At 38.9% G+C, this 19,689-nt stretch overlaps 11 non-coding genes across 11 annotated transcripts; all 11 read right to left on the bottom strand.

Annotated features, from left to right (window-relative positions):
- Positions 1 to 320: 320 nt before the first annotated feature.
- Positions 321 to 393, bottom strand: TRNAK-CUU (transfer RNA lysine (anticodon CUU)). The gene has a single exon. It is a non-coding gene; the product is annotated as a tRNA-Lys (tRNA).
- Positions 394 to 2,852: 2,459 nt separating this feature from the next.
- Positions 2,853 to 2,925, bottom strand: TRNAK-CUU (transfer RNA lysine (anticodon CUU)). The gene has a single exon. It is a non-coding gene; the product is annotated as a tRNA-Lys (tRNA).
- A 1,616-nt stretch (positions 2,926 to 4,541) lies between these two features.
- Positions 4,542 to 4,614, bottom strand: TRNAK-CUU (transfer RNA lysine (anticodon CUU)). Its single transcript has one exon. It is a non-coding gene; the product is annotated as a tRNA-Lys (tRNA).
- A 1,615-nt stretch (positions 4,615 to 6,229) lies between these two features.
- TRNAK-CUU (transfer RNA lysine (anticodon CUU)) lies at positions 6,230 to 6,302 on the bottom strand. Its single transcript has one exon. It is a non-coding gene; the product is annotated as a tRNA-Lys (tRNA).
- A 1,615-nt stretch (positions 6,303 to 7,917) lies between these two features.
- Positions 7,918 to 7,990, bottom strand: TRNAK-CUU (transfer RNA lysine (anticodon CUU)). Its single transcript has one exon. It is a non-coding gene; the product is annotated as a tRNA-Lys (tRNA).
- Positions 7,991 to 9,605: 1,615 nt separating this feature from the next.
- Positions 9,606 to 9,678, bottom strand: TRNAK-CUU (transfer RNA lysine (anticodon CUU)). The gene has a single exon. It is a non-coding gene; the product is annotated as a tRNA-Lys (tRNA).
- Positions 9,679 to 10,449: 771 nt separating this feature from the next.
- TRNAK-CUU (transfer RNA lysine (anticodon CUU)) lies at positions 10,450 to 10,522 on the bottom strand. The gene has a single exon. It is a non-coding gene; the product is annotated as a tRNA-Lys (tRNA).
- Positions 10,523 to 13,825: 3,303 nt separating this feature from the next.
- On the bottom strand, positions 13,826 to 13,898 carry TRNAK-CUU (transfer RNA lysine (anticodon CUU)). Its single transcript has one exon. It is a non-coding gene; the product is annotated as a tRNA-Lys (tRNA).
- A 771-nt stretch (positions 13,899 to 14,669) lies between these two features.
- TRNAK-CUU (transfer RNA lysine (anticodon CUU)) lies at positions 14,670 to 14,742 on the bottom strand. Its single transcript has one exon. It is a non-coding gene; the product is annotated as a tRNA-Lys (tRNA).
- Positions 14,743 to 16,357: 1,615 nt separating this feature from the next.
- Positions 16,358 to 16,430, bottom strand: TRNAK-CUU (transfer RNA lysine (anticodon CUU)). The gene has a single exon. It is a non-coding gene; the product is annotated as a tRNA-Lys (tRNA).
- A 771-nt stretch (positions 16,431 to 17,201) lies between these two features.
- Positions 17,202 to 17,274, bottom strand: TRNAK-CUU (transfer RNA lysine (anticodon CUU)). Its single transcript has one exon. It is a non-coding gene; the product is annotated as a tRNA-Lys (tRNA).
- Positions 17,275 to 19,689: the final 2,415 nt, after the last annotated feature.

Here is a 19,689-nt window from a genome sequence, read left to right as displayed (position 1 = left end):
CAAAAGTAACGTTACTGCTGTCCACACTTTATTTTAAGTCTAATTGCCCATAACATGAGTGTTCAGTTCACTCCTAACTGATGCCTTAACTACACCTAGGGGATGTTTTACACTTCAGGTTGGCATGTTTAGTACTTGAATAGGAGTGATATCACTGTATGTTAACCTAGACTCAGGCCCTACCTAATCTTGGAGATACATTTCTCATGAATGAGTAACCAAGGGAGATACAATTTTTAGGAGTTAGTGCATGTCTAATGCAAGATTAATCACCATATTATGAGAGCCAATGCTATCATCCAGCAAAAAATACTCGTTTTCGCCCAACGTGGGGATCGAACCCACGACCCTGAGATTAAGAGTCTCATGCTCTACCGACTGAGCTAGCCGGGCTCCCACTTAAATATGGTATGCAGACTCATCATTTTTTATTAAGGAAAAATGTTTCTGGATATTCCTCTGCTCTTGTTTTGCAAGGAACTTCACTTTTATACATCCTTCAGAGGAAAGAATGTCAAGTAAAATAAGACGAAATGAAAATGGAAGGTGTGAAATTTTCATTTTGAGATTGAATAAGAAATCAAATTCCTCTCACGTGCTATAGAATACCTAAACACTTTTGATTAAACCACTTTAGTTGTTATAATGACACCAAATTTGAAAGCCATCTGTGACTTTTCTGTTCTTACTCTGCAACAACCGTGGCAATTACAAGTTAAAAAGTAAAATGTATGCAAATTTTAGAATGGAGAACGCGGGCATCGATCCCGCTACCTCTCGCATGCTAAGCGAGCGCTCTACCATTTGAGCTATTTCCCCTGTGTGCTCACTCAGCATCACATTTCAAAAGTAACGTTACTGCTGTCCACACTTTATTTTAAGTCTAATTGCCCATAACATGAGTGTTCAGTTCACTCCTAACTGATGCCTTAACTACACCTAGGGGATGTTTTACACTTCAGGTTGGCATGTTTAGTACTTGAATAGGAGTGATATCACTGTATGTTAACCTAGACTCAGGCCCTACCTAATCTTGGAGATACATTTCTCATGAATGAGTAACCAAGGGAGATACAATTTTTAGGAGTTAGTGCATGTCTAATGCAAGATTAATCACCATATTATGAGAGCCAATGCTATCATCCAGCAAAAAATACTCGTTTTCACCCAACGTGGGGCTCGAACCCACAACCCTGAGATTAAGAGTCTCATGCTCTACCGACTGAGCTAGCCGGGCTCCCACTTAAATATGGTATGCAGACTCATCATTTTTTATTAAGGAAAACTGTTTCTGGATATTCCTCTGCTCTTGTTTTGCAAGGAACTTCACTTTTATACATCCTTCAGAGGAAAGAATGTCAAGTAAAATAAGACGAAATGAAAATGGAAGGTGTGAAATTTTCATTTTGAGATTGCATAAGAAATCAAATTCCTCTCACGTGCTATAGAATACCTAAACACTTTTGATTAAACCACTTTAGTTGTTATAATGACACCAAATTTGAAAGCCATCTGTGACTTTTCTGTTCTTACTCTGCAACAACCATGGCAATTACAAGTTAAAAAGTAAAATGTATGCAAATTTTAGAATGGAGAATGCGGGCATCGATCCCGCTACCTCTCGCATGCTAAGCGAGCGCTCTACCATTTGAGCTAATTCCCCTGTGTGCTCACTCAGCATCACATTTCAAAAGTAACGTTACTGCTGTCCACACTTTATTTTAAGTCTAATTGCCCATAACATGAGTGTTCAGTTCACTCCTAACTGATGCCTTAACTACACCTAGGGGATGTTTTACACTTCAGGTTGGCATGTTTAGTACTTGAATAGGAGTGATATCACTGTATGTTAACCTAGACTCAGGCCCTACCTAATCTTGGAGATACATTTCTCATGAATGAGTAACCAAGGGAGATACAATTTTTAGGAGTTAGTGCATGTCTAATGCAAGATTAATCACCATATTATGAGAGCCAATGCAATCATCCAGCAAAAAATACTCGTTTTCGCCCAACGTGGGGCTCGAACCCACGACCCTGATATTAAGAGTCTCATGCTCTACCGACTGAGCTAGCCGGGCTCCCACTTAAATATGGTATGCAGACTCATCATTTTTTATTAAGGAAAACCGTTTCTGGATATTCCTCTGCTCTTGTTTTGCAAGGAACTTCACTTTCATACATCCTTCAGAGGAAAGAATGTCAAGTAAAATAAGACGAAATGAAAATGGAAGGTGTGAAATTTTCATTTTGAGATTGCATAAGAAATCAAATTCCTCTCACGTGCTATAGAATACCTAAACACTTTTGATTAAACCACTTTAGTTGTTATAATGACACCAAATTTGAAAGCCATCTGTGACTTTCATGTTCTTACTCTGCAACAACCATGGCAATTACAAGTTAAAAAGTAAAATGTATGCAAATTTTAGAATGGAGAATGCGGGCATCGATCCCGCTACCTCTCGTATGCTAAGCGAGCGCTCTACCATTTGAGCTAATTCCCCTGTGTGCTCACTCAGCATCACATTTCAAAAGTAACGTTACTGCTGTCCACACTGTATTTTAAGTCTAATTGCCCATAACATGAGTGTTCAGTTCACTCCTCACTGATGCCTTAACTACACCTAGGGGATGTTTTACACTTCAGGTTGGCATGTTTAGTACTTGAATAGGAGTGATATCACTGTATGTTAACCTAGACTCAGGCCCTACCTAATCTCGGAGATACATTTCTCATGAATGAGTAACCAAGGGAGATACAACTTTTAGGAGTTAGTGCATGTCTAATGCAAGATTAATCACCATATTATGAGAGCCAATGCTATCATCCAGCAAAAAATACTCGTTTTCGCCCAACGTGGGGCTCGAACCCACGACCCTGAGATTAAGAGTCTCATGCTCTACCGACTGAGCTAGCCGGGCTCCCACTTAAATATGGTATGCAGACTCATCATTTTTTATTAAGGAAAACTGTTTCTGGATATTCCTCTGCTCTTGTTTTGCAAGGAACTTCACTTTTATACATCCTTCAGAGGAAAGAATGTCAAGTAAAATAAGACGAAATGAAAATGGAAGGTGTGAAATTTTCATTTTGAGATTGCATAAGAAATCAAATTCCTCTCACGTGCTATAGAATACCTAAACACTTTTGATTAAACCACTTTAGTTGTTATAATGACACATAATTTGAAAGCCATCTGTGACTTTTCTGTTCTTACTCTGCAACAACCATGGCAATTACAAGTTAAAAAGTAAAATGTATGCAAATTTTAGAATGGAGAATGCGGGCATCGATCCCGCTACCTCTCGCATGCTAAGCGAGCGCTCTACCATTTGAGCTAATTCCCCTGTGTGCTCACTCAGCATCACATTTCAAAAGTAACGTTACTGCTGTCCACACTTTATTTTAAGTCTAATTGCCCATAACATGAGTGTTCAGTTCACTCCTAACTGATGCCTTAACTACACCTAGGGGATGTTTTACACTTCAGGTTGGCATGTTTAGTACTTGAATAGGAGTGATATCACTGTATGTTAACCTAGACTCAGGCCCTACCTAATCTTGGAGATACATTTCTCATGAATGAGTAACCAAGGGAGATACAATTTTTAGGAGTTAGTGCATGTCTAATGCAAGATTAATCACCATATTATGAGAGCCAATGCAATCATCCAGCAAAAAACTACTCGTTTTCGCCCAACGTGAGGCTCGAACCCACGACCCTGAGAATAAGAGTCTCATGCTCTACCGACTGAGCTAGCCGGGCTCCCACTTAAATATGGTATGCAGACTCATCATTTTTTATTAAGGAAAACCGTTTCTGGATATTCCTCTGCTCTTGTTTTGCAAGGAACTTCACTTTTATACATCCTTCAGAGGAAAGAATGTCAAGTAAAATAAGACGAAATGAAAATGGAAGGTGTGAAATTTTCATTTTGAGATTGCATAAGAAATCAAATTCCTCTCACGTGCTATAGAATACCTAAACACTTTTGATTAAACCACTTTAGTTGTTATAATGACACCAAATTTGAAAGCCATCTGTGACTTTTCTGTTCTTACTCTGCAACAACCATGGCAATTACAAGTTAAAAAGTAAAATGTATGCAAATTTTAGAATGGAGAATGCGGGCATCGATCCCGCTATCTCTCGCATGCTAAGCGAGCGCTCTACCATTTGAGCTAATTCCCCTGTGTGCTCACTCAGCATCACATTTCAAAAGTAACGTTACTGCTGTCCACACTTTATTTTAAGTCTAATTGCCCATAACATGAGTGTTCAGTTCACTCCTAACTGATGCCTTAACTACACCTAGGGGATGTTTTACACTTCAGGTTGGCATGTTTAGTACTTGAATAGGAGTGATATCACTGTATGTTAACCTAGACTCAGGCCCTACCTAATCTTGGAGATACATTTCTCATGAATGAGTAACCAAGGGAGATACAATTTTTAGGAGTTAGTGCATGTCTAATGCAAGATTAATCACCATATTATGAGAGCCAATGCTATCATCCAGCAAAAAATACTCGTTTTCGCCCAACGTGGGGTTCGAACCCACGACCCTGAGATTAAGAGTCTCATGCTCTACCGACTGAGCTAGCCGGGCTCCCACTTAAATATGGTATGCAGACTCATCATTTTTTATTAAGGAAAACTGTTTCTGGATATTCCTCTGCTCTTGTTTTGCAAGGAACTTCACTTTTATACATCCTTCAGAGGAAAGAATGTCAAGTAAAATAAGACGAAATGAAAATGGAAGATGTGAAATTTTCATTTTGAGATTGCATAAGAAATCAAATTCCTCTCACGTGCTATAGAATACCTAAACACTTTTGATTAAACCACTTTAGTTGTTATAATGACACCAAATTTGAAAGCCATCTGTGACTTTTCTGTTCTTACTCTGCAACAACCATGGCAATTACAAGTTAAAAAGAAAAATGTATGCAAATTTTAGAATGGAGAATGCGGGCATCGATCCCTCTACCTCTCGCATGCTAAGCGAGCGCTCTACCATTTGAGCTAATTCCCCTGTGTGCTCACTCAGCATCACATTTCAAAAGTAACGTTACTGCTGTCCACACTTTATTTTAAGTCTAATTGCCCATAACATGAGTGTTCAGTTCACTCCTAACTGATGCCTTAACTACACCTAGGGGATGTTTTACACTTCAGGTTGGCATGTTTAGTACTTGAATAGGAGTGATATCACTGTATGTTAACCTAGACTCAGGCCCTACCTAATCTTGGAGATACATTTCTCATGAATGAGTAACCAAGGGAGATACAATTTTTAGGAGTTAGTGCATGTCTAATGCAAGATTAATCACCATATTATGAGAGCCAATGCTATCATCCAGCAAAAAATACTCGTTTTCGCCCAACGTGGGGCTCAAACCCACGACCCTGAGATTAAGAGTCTCATGCTCTACCGACTGAGCTAGCCGGGCTCCCACTTAAATATGGTATGCAGACTCATCATTTTTTATTAAGGAAAACTGTTTCTGGATATTCCTCTGCTCTTGTTTTGCAAGGAACTTCACTTTTATACATCCTTCAGAGGAAAGAATGTCAAGTAAAATAAGACGAAATGAAAATGGAAGATGTGAAATTTTCATTTTGAGATTGCATAAGAAATCAAATTCCTCTCACGTGCTATAGAATACCTAAACACTTTTGATTAAACCACTTTAGTTGTTATAATGACACCAAATTTGAAAGCCATCTGTGACTTTTCTGTTCTTACTCTGCAACAACCATGGCAATTACAAGTTAAAAAGTAAAATGTATGCAAATTTTAGAATGGAGAATGCGGGCATCGATCCCGCTACCTCTCGCATGCTAAGCGAGCGCTCTACCATTTGAGCTAATTCCCCTGTGTGCTCACTCAGCATCACATTTCAAAAGTAACGTTACTGCTGTCCACACTTTATTTTAAGTCTAATTGCCCATAACATGAGTGTTCAGTTCACTCCTAACTGATGCCTTAACTACACCTAGGGGATGTTTTACACTTCAGGTTGGCATGTTTAGTACTTGAATAGGAGTGATATCACTGTATGTTAACCTAGACTCAGGCCCTACCTAATCTTGGAGATACATTTCTCATGAATGAGTAACCAAGGGAGATACAATTTTTAGGAGTTAGTGCATGTCTAATGCAAGATTAATCACCATATTATGAGAGCCAATGCTATCATCCAGCAAAAAATACTCGTTTTCGCCCAACGTGGGGCTCGAACCCACGACCCTGAGATTAAGAGTCTCATGCTCTACCGACTGAGCTAGCCGGGCTCCCACTTAAATATGGTATGCAGACTCATCATTTTTTATTAAGGAAAACTGTTTCTGGATATTCCTCTGCTCTTGTTTTGCAAGGAACTTCACTTTTATACATCCTTCAGAGGAAAGAATGTCAAGTAAAATAAGACGAAATGAAAATGGAAGATGTGAAATTTTCATTTTGAGATTGCATAAGAAATCAAATTCCTCTCACGTGCTATAGAATACCTAAACACTTTTGATTAAACCACTTCAGTTGTTATAATGACACCAAATTTGAAAGCCATCTGTGACTTTTCTGTTCTTACTCTGCAACAACCATGGCAATTACAAGTTAAAAAGTAAAATGTATGCAAATTTTAGAATGGAGAATGCGGGCATCGATCCCGCTACCTCTCGCATGCTAAGCGAGCGCTCTACCATTTGAGCTAATTCCCCTGTGTGCTCACTCAGCATCACATTTCAAAAGTAACGTTACTGCTGTCCACACTTTATTTTAAGTCTAATTGCCCATAACATGAGTGTTCAGTTCACTCCTAACTGATGCCTTAACTACACCTAGGGGATGTTTTACACTTCAGGTTGGCATGTTTAGTACTTGAATAGGAGTGATATCACTGTATGTTAACCTAGACTCAGGCCCTACCTAATCTTGGAGATACATTTCTCATGAATGAGTAACCAAGGGAGATACAATTTTTAGGAGTTAGTGCATGTCTAATGCAAGATTAATCACCATATTATGAGAGCCAATGCAATCATCCAGCAAAAAATACTCGTTTTCGCCCAACGTGGGGCTCGAACCCACGACCCTGATATTAAGAGTCTCATGCTCTACCGACTGAGATAGCCGGGCTCCCACTTAAATATGGTATGCAGACTCATCATTTTTTATTAAGGAAAACCGTTTCTGGATATTCCTCTGCTCTTGTTTTGCAAGGAACTTCACTTTTATACATCCTTCAGAGGAAAGAATGTCAAGTAAAATAAGACGAAATGAAAATGGAAGGTGTGAAATTTTCATTTTGAGATTGCATAAGAAATCAAATTCCTCTCACGTGCTATAGAATACCTAAACACTTTTGATTAAACTACTTTAGTTGTTATAATGACACCAAATTTGAAAGCCATCTGTGACTTTTCTGTTCTTACTCTGCAACAACCATGGCAATTACAAGTTAAAAAGTAAAATGTATGCAAATTTTAGAATGGAGAATGCGGGCATCGATCCCGCTACCTCTCGCATGCTAAGCGAGCGCTCTACCATTTGAGCTAATTCCCCTGTGTGCTCACTCAGCATCACATTTCAAAAGTAACGTTACTGCTGTCCACACTTTATTTTAAGTCTAATTGCCCATAACATGAGTGTTCAGTTCACTCCTAACTGATGCCTTAACTACACCTAGGGGATGTTTTACACTTCAGGTTGGCATGTTTAGTACTTGAATAGGAGTGATATCACTGCATGTTAACGTAGACTCAGGCCCTACCTAATCTTGGAGATACATTTCTCATGAATGAGTAACCAAGGGAGATACAATTTTTAGGAGTTAGTGCATGTCTAATGCAAGATTAATCACCATATTATGAGAGCCAATGCTATCATCCAGCAAAAAATACTCGTTTTCGCCCAACGTGGGGCTCGAACCCACGACCCTGAGATTAAGAGTCTCATGCTCTACCGACTGAGCTAGCCGGGCTCCCACTTAAATATGGTATGCAGACTCATCATTTTTTATTAAGGAAAACTGTTTCTGGATATTCCTCTGCTCTTGTTTTGCAAGGAACTTCACTTTTATACATCCTTCAGAGGAAAGAATGTCAAGTAAAATAAGACGAAATGAAAATGGAAGATGTGAAATTTTCATTTTGAGATTGCATAAGAAATCAAATTCCTCTCACGTGCTATAGAATACCTAAACACTTTTGATTAAACCACTTTAGTTGTTATAATGACACCAAATTTGAAAGCCATCTGTGACTTTTCTGTTCTTACTCTGCAACAACCATGGCAATTACAAGTTAAAAAGTAAAATGTATGCAAATTTTAGAATGGAGAATGCGGGCATCGATCCCGCTACCTCTCGCATGCTAAGCGAGCGCTCTACCATTTGAGCTAATTCCCCTGTGTGCTCACTCAGCATCACATTTCAAAAGTAACGTTACTGCTGTCCACACTTTATTTTAAGTCTAATTGCCCATAACATGAGTGTTCAGTTCACTCCTAACTGATGCCTTAACTACACCTAGGGGATGTTTTACACTTCAGGTTGGCATGTTTAGTACTTGAATAGGAGTGATATCACTGTATGTTAACCTAGACTCAGGCCCTACCTAATCTTGGAGATACATTTCTCATGAATGAGTAACCAAGGGAGATACAATTTTTAGGAGTTAGTGCATGTCTAATGCAAGATTAATCACCATATTATGAGAGCCAATGCAATCATCCAGCAAAAAATACTCGTTTTCGCCCAACGTGGGGCTCGAACCCACGACCCTGATATTAAGAGTCTCATGCTCTACCGACTGAGATAGCCGGGCTCCCACTTAAATATGGTATGCAGACTCATCATTTTTTATTAAGGAAAACCGTTTCTGGATATTCCTCTGCTCTTGTTTTGCAAGGAACTTCACTTTTATACATCCTTCAGAGGAAAGAATGTCAAGTAAAATAAGACGAAATGAAAATGGAAGGTGTGAAATTTTCATTTTGAGATTGCATAAGAAATCAAATTCCTCTCACGTGCTATAGAATACCTAAACACTTTTGATTAAACTACTTTAGTTGTTATAATGACACCAAATTTGAAAGCCATCTGTGACTTTTCTGTTCTTACTCTGCAACAACCATGGCAATTACAAGTTAAAAAGTAAAATGTATGCAAATTTTAGAATGGAGAATGCGGGCATCGATCCCGCTACCTCTCGCATGCTAAGCGAGCGCTCTACCATTTGAGCTAATTCCCCTGTGTGCTCACTCAGCATCACATTTCAAAAGTAACGTTACTGCTGTCCACACTTTATTTTAAGTCTAATTGCCCATAACATGAGTGTTCAGTTCACTCCTAACTGATGCCTTAACTACACCTAGGGGATGTTTTACACTTCAGGTTGGCATGTTTAGTACTTGAATAGGAGTGATATCACTGCATGTTAACCTAGACTCAGGCCCTACCTAATCTTGGAGATACATTTCTCATGAATGAGTAACCAAGGGAGATACAATTTTTAGGAGTTAGTGCATGTCTAATGCAAGATTAATCACCATATTATGAGAGCCAATGCTATCATCCAGCAAAAAATACTTGTTTTCGCCCAACGTGGGGCTCGAACCCACGACCCTGAGATTAAGAGTCTCATGCTCTACCGACTGAGCTAGCCGGGCTCCCACTTAAATATGGTATGCAGACTCATCATTTTTTATTAAGGAAAACTGTTTCTGGATATTCCTCTGCTCTTGTTTTGCAAGGAACTTCACTTTTATACATCCTTCAGAGGAAAGAATGTCAAGTAAAATAAGACGAAATGAAAATGGAAGGTGTGAAATTTTTATTTTGAGATTGCATAAGAAATCAAATTCCTCTCACGTGCTATAGAATACCTACACACTTTTGATTAAACCACTTTAGTTGTTATAATGACACCAAATTTGAAAGCCATCTGTGACTTTTCTGTTCTTACTCTGCAACAACCATGGCAATTACAAGTTAAAAAGTAAAATGTATGCAAATTTTAAAATGGAGAATGCGGGCATCGATCCCGCTACCTCTCGCATGCTAAGCGAGCGCTCTACCATTTGAGCTAATTCCCCTGTGTGCTCACTCAGCATCACATTTCAAAAGTAACGTTACTGCTGTCCACACTTTATTTTAAGTCTAATTGCCCATAACATGAGTGTTCAGTTCACTCCTAACTGATGCCTTAACTACACCTAGGGGATGTTTTACACTTCAGGTTGGCATGTTTAGTACTTGAATAGGAGTGATATCACTGCATGTTAACCTAGACTCAGGCCCTACCTAATCTTGGAGATACATTTCTCATGAATGAGTAACCAAGGGAGATACAATTTTTAGGAGTTAGTGCATGTCTAATGCAAGATTAATCACCATATTATGAGAGCCAATGCTATCATCCAGCAAAAAATACTCGTTTTCGCCCAACGTGGGGCTCGAACCCACGACCCTGAGATTAAGAGTCTCATGCTCTACCGACTGAGCTAGCCGGGCTCCCACTTAAATATGGTATGCAGACTCATCATTTTTTATTAAGGAAAACTGTTTCTGGATATTCCTCTGCTCTTGTTTTGCAAGGAACTTCACTTTTATACATCCTTCAGAGGAAAGAATGTCAAGTAAAATAAGACGAAATGAAAATGGAAGGTGTGAAATTTTCATTTTGAGATTGCATAAGAAATCAAATTTCTCTCACGTGCTATAGAATACCTAAACACTTTTGATTAAACCACTTTAGTTGTTATAATGACACCAAATTTGAAAGCCATCTGTGACTTTTCTGTTCTTACTCTGCAACAACCATGGCAATTACAAGTTAAAAAGTAAAATGTATGCAAATTTTAGAATGGAGAATGCGGGCATCGATCCCGCTACCTCTCGCATGCTAAGCGAGCGCTCTACCATTTGAGCTAATTCCCCTGTGTGCTCACTCAGCATCACATTTCAAAAGTAACGTTACTGCTGTCCACACTTTATTTTAAGTCTAATTGCCCATAACATGAGTGTTCAGTTCACTCCTAACTGATGCCTTAACTACACCTAGGGGATGTTTTACACTTCAGGTTGGCATGTTTAGTACTTGAATAGGAGTGATATCACTGCATGTTAACCTAGACTCAGGCCCTACCTAATCTTGGAGATACATTTCTCATGAATGAGTAACCAAGGGAGATACAATTTTTAGGAGTTAGTGCATGTCTAATGCAAGATTAATCACCATATTATGAGAGCCAATGCTATCATCCAGCAAAAAATACTCGTTATCGCCCAACTTGGGGCTCGAACCCACGACCCTGAGATTAAGAGTCTCATGCTCTACCGACTGAGCTAGCCGGGCTCCCACTTAAATATGGTATGCAGACTCATCATTTTTTATTAAGGAAAACTGTTTCTGGATATTCCTCTGCTCTTGTTTTGCAAGGAACTTCACTTTTATACATCCTTCAGAGGAAAGAATGTCAAGTAAAATAAGACGAAATGAAAATGGAAGGTGTGAAATTTTCATTTTGAGATTGCATAAGAAATCAAATTCCTCTCACGTGCTATAGAATACCTAAACACTTTTGATTAAACCACTTTAGTTGTTATAATGACACCAAATTTGAAAGCCATCTGTGACTTTTCTGTTCTTACTCTGCAACAACCATGGCAATTACAAGTTAAAAAGTAAAATGTATGCAAATTTTAAAATGGAGAATGCGGGCATCGATCCCGCTACCTCTCGCATGCTAAGCGAGCGCTCTACCATTTGAGCTAATTCCCCTGTGTGCTCACTCAGCATCACATTTCAAAAGTAACGTTACTGCTGTCCACACTTTATTTTAAGTCTAATTGCCCATAACATGAGTGTTCAGTTCACTCCTAACTGATGCCTTAACTACACCTAGGGGATGTTTTACACTTCAGGTTGGCATGTTTAGTACTTGAATAGGAGTGATATCACTGCATGTTAACGTAGACTCAGGCCCTACCTAATCTTGGAGATACATTTCTCATGAATGAGTAACCAAGGGAGATACAATTTTTAGGAGTTAGTGCATGTCTAATGCAAGATTAATCACCATATTATGAGAGCCAATGCTATCATCCAGCAAAAAATACTCGTTTTCGCCCAACGTGGGGTTCGAACCCACGACCCTGAGATTAAGAGTCTCATGCTCTACCGACTGAGATAGCCGGGCTCCCACTTAAATATGGTATGCAGACTCATCATTTTTTATTAAGGAAAACTGTTTCTGGATATTCCTCTGCTCTTGTTTTGCAAGGAACTTCACTTTTATACATCCTTCAGAGGAAAGAATGTCAAGTAAAATAAGACGAAATGAAAATGGAAGGTGTGAAATTTTCATTTTGAGATTGCATAAGAAATCAAATTCCTCTCACGTGCTATAGAATACCTAAACACTTTTGATTAAACCACTTTAGTTGTTATAATGACACCAAATTTGAAAGCCATCTGTGACTTTTCTGTTCTTACTCTGCAACAACCATGGCAATTACAAGTTAAAAAGTAAAATGTATGCAAATTTTAAAATGGAGAATGCGGGCATCGATCTCGCTACCTCTCGCATGCTAAGCGAGCGCTCTACCATTTGAGCTAATTCCCCTGTGTGCTCACTCAGCATCACATTTCAAAAGTAACGTTACTGCTGTCCACACTTTATTTTAAGTCTAATTGCCCATAACATGAGTGTTCAGTTCACTCCTAACTGATGCCTTAACTACACCTAGGGGATGTTTTACACTTCAGGTTGGCATGTTTAGTACTTGAATAGGAGTGATATCACTGTATGTTAACCTAGACTCAGGCCCTACCTAATCTTGGAGATACATTTCTCATGAATGAGTAACCAAGGGAGATACAATTTTTAGGAGTTAGTGCATGTCTAATGCAAGATTAATCACCATATTATGAGAGCCAATGCAATCATACAGCAAAAAATACTCGTTTTCGCCCAACGTGGGGCTCGAACCCACGACCCTGATATTAAGAGTCTCATGCTCTACCGACTGAGATAGCCGGGCTCCCACTTAAATATGGTATGCAGACTCATCATTTTTTATTAAGGAAAACCGTTTCTGGATATTCCTCTGCTCTTGTTTTGCAAGGAACTTCACTTTTATACATCCTTCAGAGGAAAGAATGTCAAGTAAAATAAGACGAAATGAAAATGGAAGGTGTGAAATTTTCATTTTGAGATTGCATAAGAAATCAAATTCCTCTCACGTGCTATAGAATACCTAAACACTTTTGATTAAACTACTTTAGTTGTTATAATGACACCAAATTTGAAAGCCATCTGTGACTTTTCTGTTCTTACTCTGCAACAACCATGGCAATTACAAGTTAAAAAGTAAAATGTATGCAAATTTTAGAATGGAGAATGCGGGCATCGATCCCGCTACCTCTCGCATGCTAAGCGAGCGCTCTACCATTTGAGCTAATTCCCCTGTGTGCTCACTCAGCATCACATTTCAAAAGTAACGTTACTGCTGTCCACACTTTATTTTAAGTCTAATTGCCCATAACATGAGTGTTCAGTTCACTCCTAACTGATGCCTTAACTACACCTAGGGGATGTTTTACACTTCAGGTTGGCATGTTTAGTACTTGAATAGGAGTGATATCACTGCATGTTAACCTAGACTCAGGCCCTACCTAATCTTGGAGATACATTTCTCATGAATGAGTAACCAAGGGAGATACAATTTTTAGGAGTTAGTGCATGTCTAATGCAAGATTAATCACCATATTATGAGAGCCAATGCTATCATCCAGCAAAAAATACTCGTTTTCGCCCAACGTGGGGCTCGAACCCACGACCCTGAGATTAAGAGTCTCATGCTCTACCGACTGAGCTAGCCGGGCTCCCACTTAAATATGGTATGCAGACTCATCATTTTTTATTAAGGAAAACTGTTTCTGGATATTCCTCTGCTCTTGTTTTGCAAGGAACTTCACTTTTATACATCCTTCAGAGGAAAGAATGTCAAGTAAAATAAGACGAAATGAAAATGGAAGGTGTGAAATTTTCATTTTGAGATTGCATAAGAAATCAAATTCCTCTCACGTGCTATAGAATACCTAAACACTTTTGATTAAACCACTTTAGTTGTAATAATGACACCAAATTTGAAAGCCATCTGTGACTTTTCTGTTCTTACTCTGCAACAACCATGGCAATTACAAGTTAAAAAGTAAAATGTATGCAAATTTTAAAATGGAGAATGCGGGCATCGATCCCGCTACCTCTCGCATGCTAAGCGAGCGCTCTACCATTTGAGCTAATTCCCCTGTGTGCTCACTCAGCATCACATTTCAAAAGTAACGTTACTGCTGTCCACACTTTATTTTAAGTCTAATTGCCCATAACATGAGTGTTCAGTTCACTCCTAACTGATGCCTTAACTACACCTAGGGGATGTTTTACACTTCAGGTTGGCATGTTTAGTACTTGAATAGGAGTGATATCACTGCATGTTAACCTAGACTCAGGCCCTACCTAATCTTGGAGATACATTTCTCATGAATGAGTAACCAAGGGAGATACAATTTTTAGGAGTTAGTGCATGTCTAATGCAAGATTAATCACCATATTATGAGAGCCAATGCTATCATCCAGCAAAAAATACTCGTTTTCGCCCAACGTGGGGCTCGAACCCACGACCCTGAGATTAAGAGTCTCATGCTCTACCGACTGAGCTAGCCGGGCTCCCACTTAAATATGGTATGCAGACTCATCATTTTTTATTAAGGAAAACTGTTTCTGGATATTCCTCTGCTCTTGTTTTGCAAGGAACTTCACTTTTATACATCCTTCAGAGGAAAGAATGTCAAGTAAAATAAGACGAAATGAAAATGGAAGGTGTGAAATTTTCATTTTGAGATTGCATAAGAAATCAAATTTCTCTCACGTGCTATAGAATACCTAAACACTTTTGATTAAACCACTTTAGTTGTTATAATGACACCAAATTTGAAAGCCATCTGTGACTTTTCTGTTCTTACTCTGCAACAACCATGGCAATTACAAGTTAAAAAGTAAAATGTATGCAAATTTTAGAATGGAGAATGCGGGCATCGATCCCGCTACCTCTCGCATGCTAAGCGAGCGCTCTACCATTTGAGCTAATTCCCCTGTGTGCTCACTCAGCATCACATTTCAAAAGTAACGTTACTGCTGTCCACACTTTATTTTAAGTCTAATTGCCCATAACATGAGTGTTCAGTTCACTCCTAACTGATGCCTTAACTACACCTAGGGGATGTTTTACACTTCAGGTTGGCATGTTTAGTACTTGAATAGGAGTGATATCACTGCATGTTAACCTAGACTCAGGCCCTACCTAATCTTGGAGATACATTTCTCATGAATGAGTAACCAAGGGAGATACAATTTTTAGGAGTTAGTGCATGTCTAATGCAAGATTAATCACCATATTATGAGAGCCAATGCTATCATCCAGCAAAAAATACTCGTTATCGCCCAACTTGGGGCTCGAACCCACGACCCTGAGATTAAGAGTCTCATGCTCTACCGACTGAGCTAGCCGGGCTCCCACTTAAATATGGTATGCAGACTCATCATTTTTTATTAAGGAAAACTGTTTCTGGATATTCCTCTGCTCTTGTTTTGCAAGGAACTTCACTTTTATACATCCTTCAGAGGAAAGAATGTCAAGTAAAATAAGACGAAATGAAAATGGAAGGTGTGAAATTTTCATTTTGAGATTGCATAAGAAATCAAATTCCTCTCACGTGCTATAGAATACCTAAACACTTTTGATTAAACCACTTTAGTTGTTATAATGACACCAAATTTGAAAGCCATCTGTGACTTTTCTGTTCTTACTCTGCAACAACCATGGCAATTACAAGTTAAAAAGTAAAATGTATGCAAATTTTAAAATGGAGAATGCGGGCATCGATCCCGCTACCTCTCGCATGCTAAGCGAGCGCTCTACCATTTGAGCTAATTCCCCTGTGTGCTCACTCAGCATCACATTTCAAAAGTAACGTTACTGCTGTCCACACTTTATTTTAAGTCTAATTGCCCATAACATGAGTGTTCAGTTCACTCCTAACTGATGCCTTAACTACACCTAGGGGATGTTTTACACTTCAGGTTGGCATGTTTAGTACTTGAATAGGAGTGATATCACTGCATGTTAACGTAGACTCAGGCCCTACCTAATCTTGGAGATACATTTCTCATGAATGAGTAACCAAGGGAGATACAATTTTTAGGAGTTAGTGCATGTCTAATGCAAAATTAATCACCATATTATGAGAGCCAATGCTATCATCCAGCAAAAAATACTCGTTTTCGCCCAACGTGGGGTTCGAACCCACGACCCTGAGATTAAGAGTCTCATGCTCTACCGACTGAGCTAGCCGGGCTCCCACTTAAATATGGTATGCAGACTCATCATTTTTTATTAAGGAAAACTGTTTCTGGATATTCCTCTGCTCTTGTTTTGCAAGGAACTTCACTTTTATACATCCTTCAGAGGAAAGAATGTCAAGTAAAATAAGACGAAATGAAAATGGAAGGTGTGAAATTTTCATTTTGAGATTGCATAAGAAATCAAATTCCTCTCACGTGCTATAGAATACCTAAACACTTTTGATTAAACCACTTTAGTTGTTATAATGACACCAAATTTGAAAGCCATCTGTGACTTTTCTGTTCTTACTCTGCAACAACCATGGCAATTACAAGTTAAAAAGTAAAATGTATGCAAATTTTAAAATGGAGAATGCGGGCATCGATCCCGCTACCTCTCGCATGCTAAGCGAGCGCTCTACCATTTGAGCTAATTCCCCTGTGTGCTCACTCAGCATCACATTTCAAAAGTAACGTTACTGCTGTCCACACTTTATTTTAAGTCTAATTGCCCATAACATGAGTGTTCAGTTCACTCCTAACTGATGCCTTTACTACACCTAGGGGATGTTTTACACTTCAGGTTGGCATGTTTAGTACTTGAATAGGAGTGATATCACTGCATGTTAACCTAGACTCAGGCCCTACCTAATCTTGGAGATACATTTCTCATGAATGAGTAACCAAGGGAGATACAATTTTTAGGAGTTAGTGCATGTCTAATGCAAGATTAATCACCATATTATGAGAGCCAATGCTATCATCCAGCAAAAAATACTCGTTTTCGCCCAACGTGGGGCTCGAACCCACGACCCTGAGATTAAGAGTCTCATGCTCTACCGACTGAGCTAGCCGGGCTCCCACTTAAACATGGTATGCAGACTCATCATTTTTTATTAAGGAAAACTGTTTCTGGATATTCCTCTGCTCTTGTTTTGCAAGGAACTTCACTTTTATACATCCTTCAGAGGAAAGAATGTCAAGTAAAATAAGACGAAATGAAAATGGAAGGTGTGAAATTTTCATTTTGAGATTGCATAAGAAATCAAATTCCTCTCACGTGCTATAGAATACCTAAACACTTTTGATTAAACCACTTTAGTTGTTATAATGACACCAAATTTGAAAGCCATCTGTGACTTTTCTGTTCTTACTCTGCAACAACCATGGCAATTACAAGTTAAAAAGTAAAATGTATGCAAATTTTAGAATGGAGAATGCGGGCATCGCTCCCGCTACCTCTCGCATGCTAAGCGAGCGCTCTACCATTTGAGCTAATTCCCCTGTGTGCTCACTCAGCATCACATTTCAAAAGTAACGTTACTGCTGTCCACACTTTATTTTAAGTCTAATTGCCCATAACATGAGTGTTCAGTTCACTCCTAACTGATGCCTTAACTACACCTAGGGGATGTTTTACACTTCAGGTTGGCATGTTTAGTACTTGAATAGGAGTGATATCACTGTATGTTAACCTAGACTCAGGCCCTACCTAATCTTGGAGATACATTTCTCATGAATGAGTAACCAAGGGAGATACAATTTTTAGGAGTTAGTGCATGTCTAATGCAAGATTAATCACCATATTATGAGAGCCAATGCAATCATCCAGCAAAAAATACTCGTTTTCGCCCAACGTGGGGCTCGAACCCACGACCCTGATATTAAGAGTCTCATGCTCTACCGACTGAGATAGCCGGGCTCCCACTTAAATATGGTATGCAGACTCATCATTTTTTATTAAGGAAAACCGTTTCTGGATATTCCTCTGCTCTTGTTTTGCAAGGAACTTCACTTTTATACATCCTTCAGAGGAAAGAATGTCAAGTAAAATAAGACGAAATGAAAATGGAAGGTGTGAAATTTTCATTTTGAGATTGCATAAGAAATCAAATTCCTCTCACGTGCTATAGAATACCTAAACACTTTTGATTAAACCACTTTAGTTGTTATAATGACACCAAATTTGAAAGCCATCTGTGACTTTTCTGTTCTTACTCTGCAACAACCATGGCAATTACAAGTTAAAAAGTAAAATGTATGCAAATTTTAAAATGGAGAATGCGGGCATCGATCCCGCTACCTCTCGCATGCTAAGCGAGCGCTCTACCATTTGAGCTAATTCCCCTGTGTGCTCACTCAGCATCACATTTCAAAAGTAACGTTACTGCTGTCCACACTTTATTTTAAGTCTAATTGCCCATAACATGAGTGTTCAGTTCACTCCTAACTGATGCCTTAACTACACCTAGGGGATGTTTTACACTTCAGGTTGGCATGTTTAGTACTTGAATAGGAGTGATATCACTGTATGTTAACCTAGACTCAGGCCCTACCTAATCTTGGAGATACATTTCTCATGAATGAGTAACCAAGGGAGATACAATTTTTAGGAGTTAGTGCATGTCTAATGCAAGATTAATCACCATATTATGAGAGCCAATGCTATCATCCAGCAAAAAATACTCGTTTTTGCCCAACATGGGGCTCGAACCCACGACCCTGAGATTAAGAGTCTCATGCTCTACCAACTGAGCTAGCCGGGCTCCCACTTAAATATGGTATGCAGACTCATCATTTTTTATTAAGGAAAACTGTTTCTGGATATTCCTCTGCTCTTGTTTTGCAAGGAACTTCACTTTTATACATCCTTCAGAGGAAAGAATGTCAAGTAAAATAAGACGAAATGAAAATGGAAGGTGTGAAATTTTCATTTTGAGATTGCATAAGAAATCAAATTCCTCTCACGTGCTATAGAATACCTAAACACTTTTGATTAAACCACTTTAGTTGTTATAATGACACCAAATTTGAAAGCCATCTGTGACTTTTCTGTTCTTACTCTGCAACAACCATGGCAATTACAAGTTAAAAAGTAAAATGTATGCAAATTTTAGAATGGAGAATGCGGGCATCGATCCCGCTACCTCTCGCATGCTAAGCGAGCGCTCTACCATTTGAGCTAATTCCCCTGTGTGCTCACTCAGCATCACATTTCAAAAGTAACGTTACTGCTGTCCACACTTTATTTTAAGTCTAATTGCCCATAACATGAGTGTTCAGTTCACTCCTAACTGATGCCTTAACTACACCTAGGGGATGTTTTACACTTCAGGTTGGCATGTTTAGTACTTGAATAGGAGTGATATCACTGCATGTTAACCTAGACTCAGGCCCTACCTAATCTTGGAGATACATTTCTCATGAATGAGTAACCAAGGGAGATACAATTTTTAGGAGTTAGTGCATGTCTAATGCAAGATTAATCACCAT

This window comes from Triturus cristatus, chromosome 4_1 (assembly GCF_964204655.1).
Source record: "Triturus cristatus chromosome 4_1, aTriCri1.1, whole genome shotgun sequence".
Lineage (NCBI taxonomy): Eukaryota > Metazoa > Chordata > Amphibia > Caudata > Salamandridae > Triturus > Triturus cristatus.
This window is presented reverse-complemented; position numbering and strand designations above follow the sequence as displayed.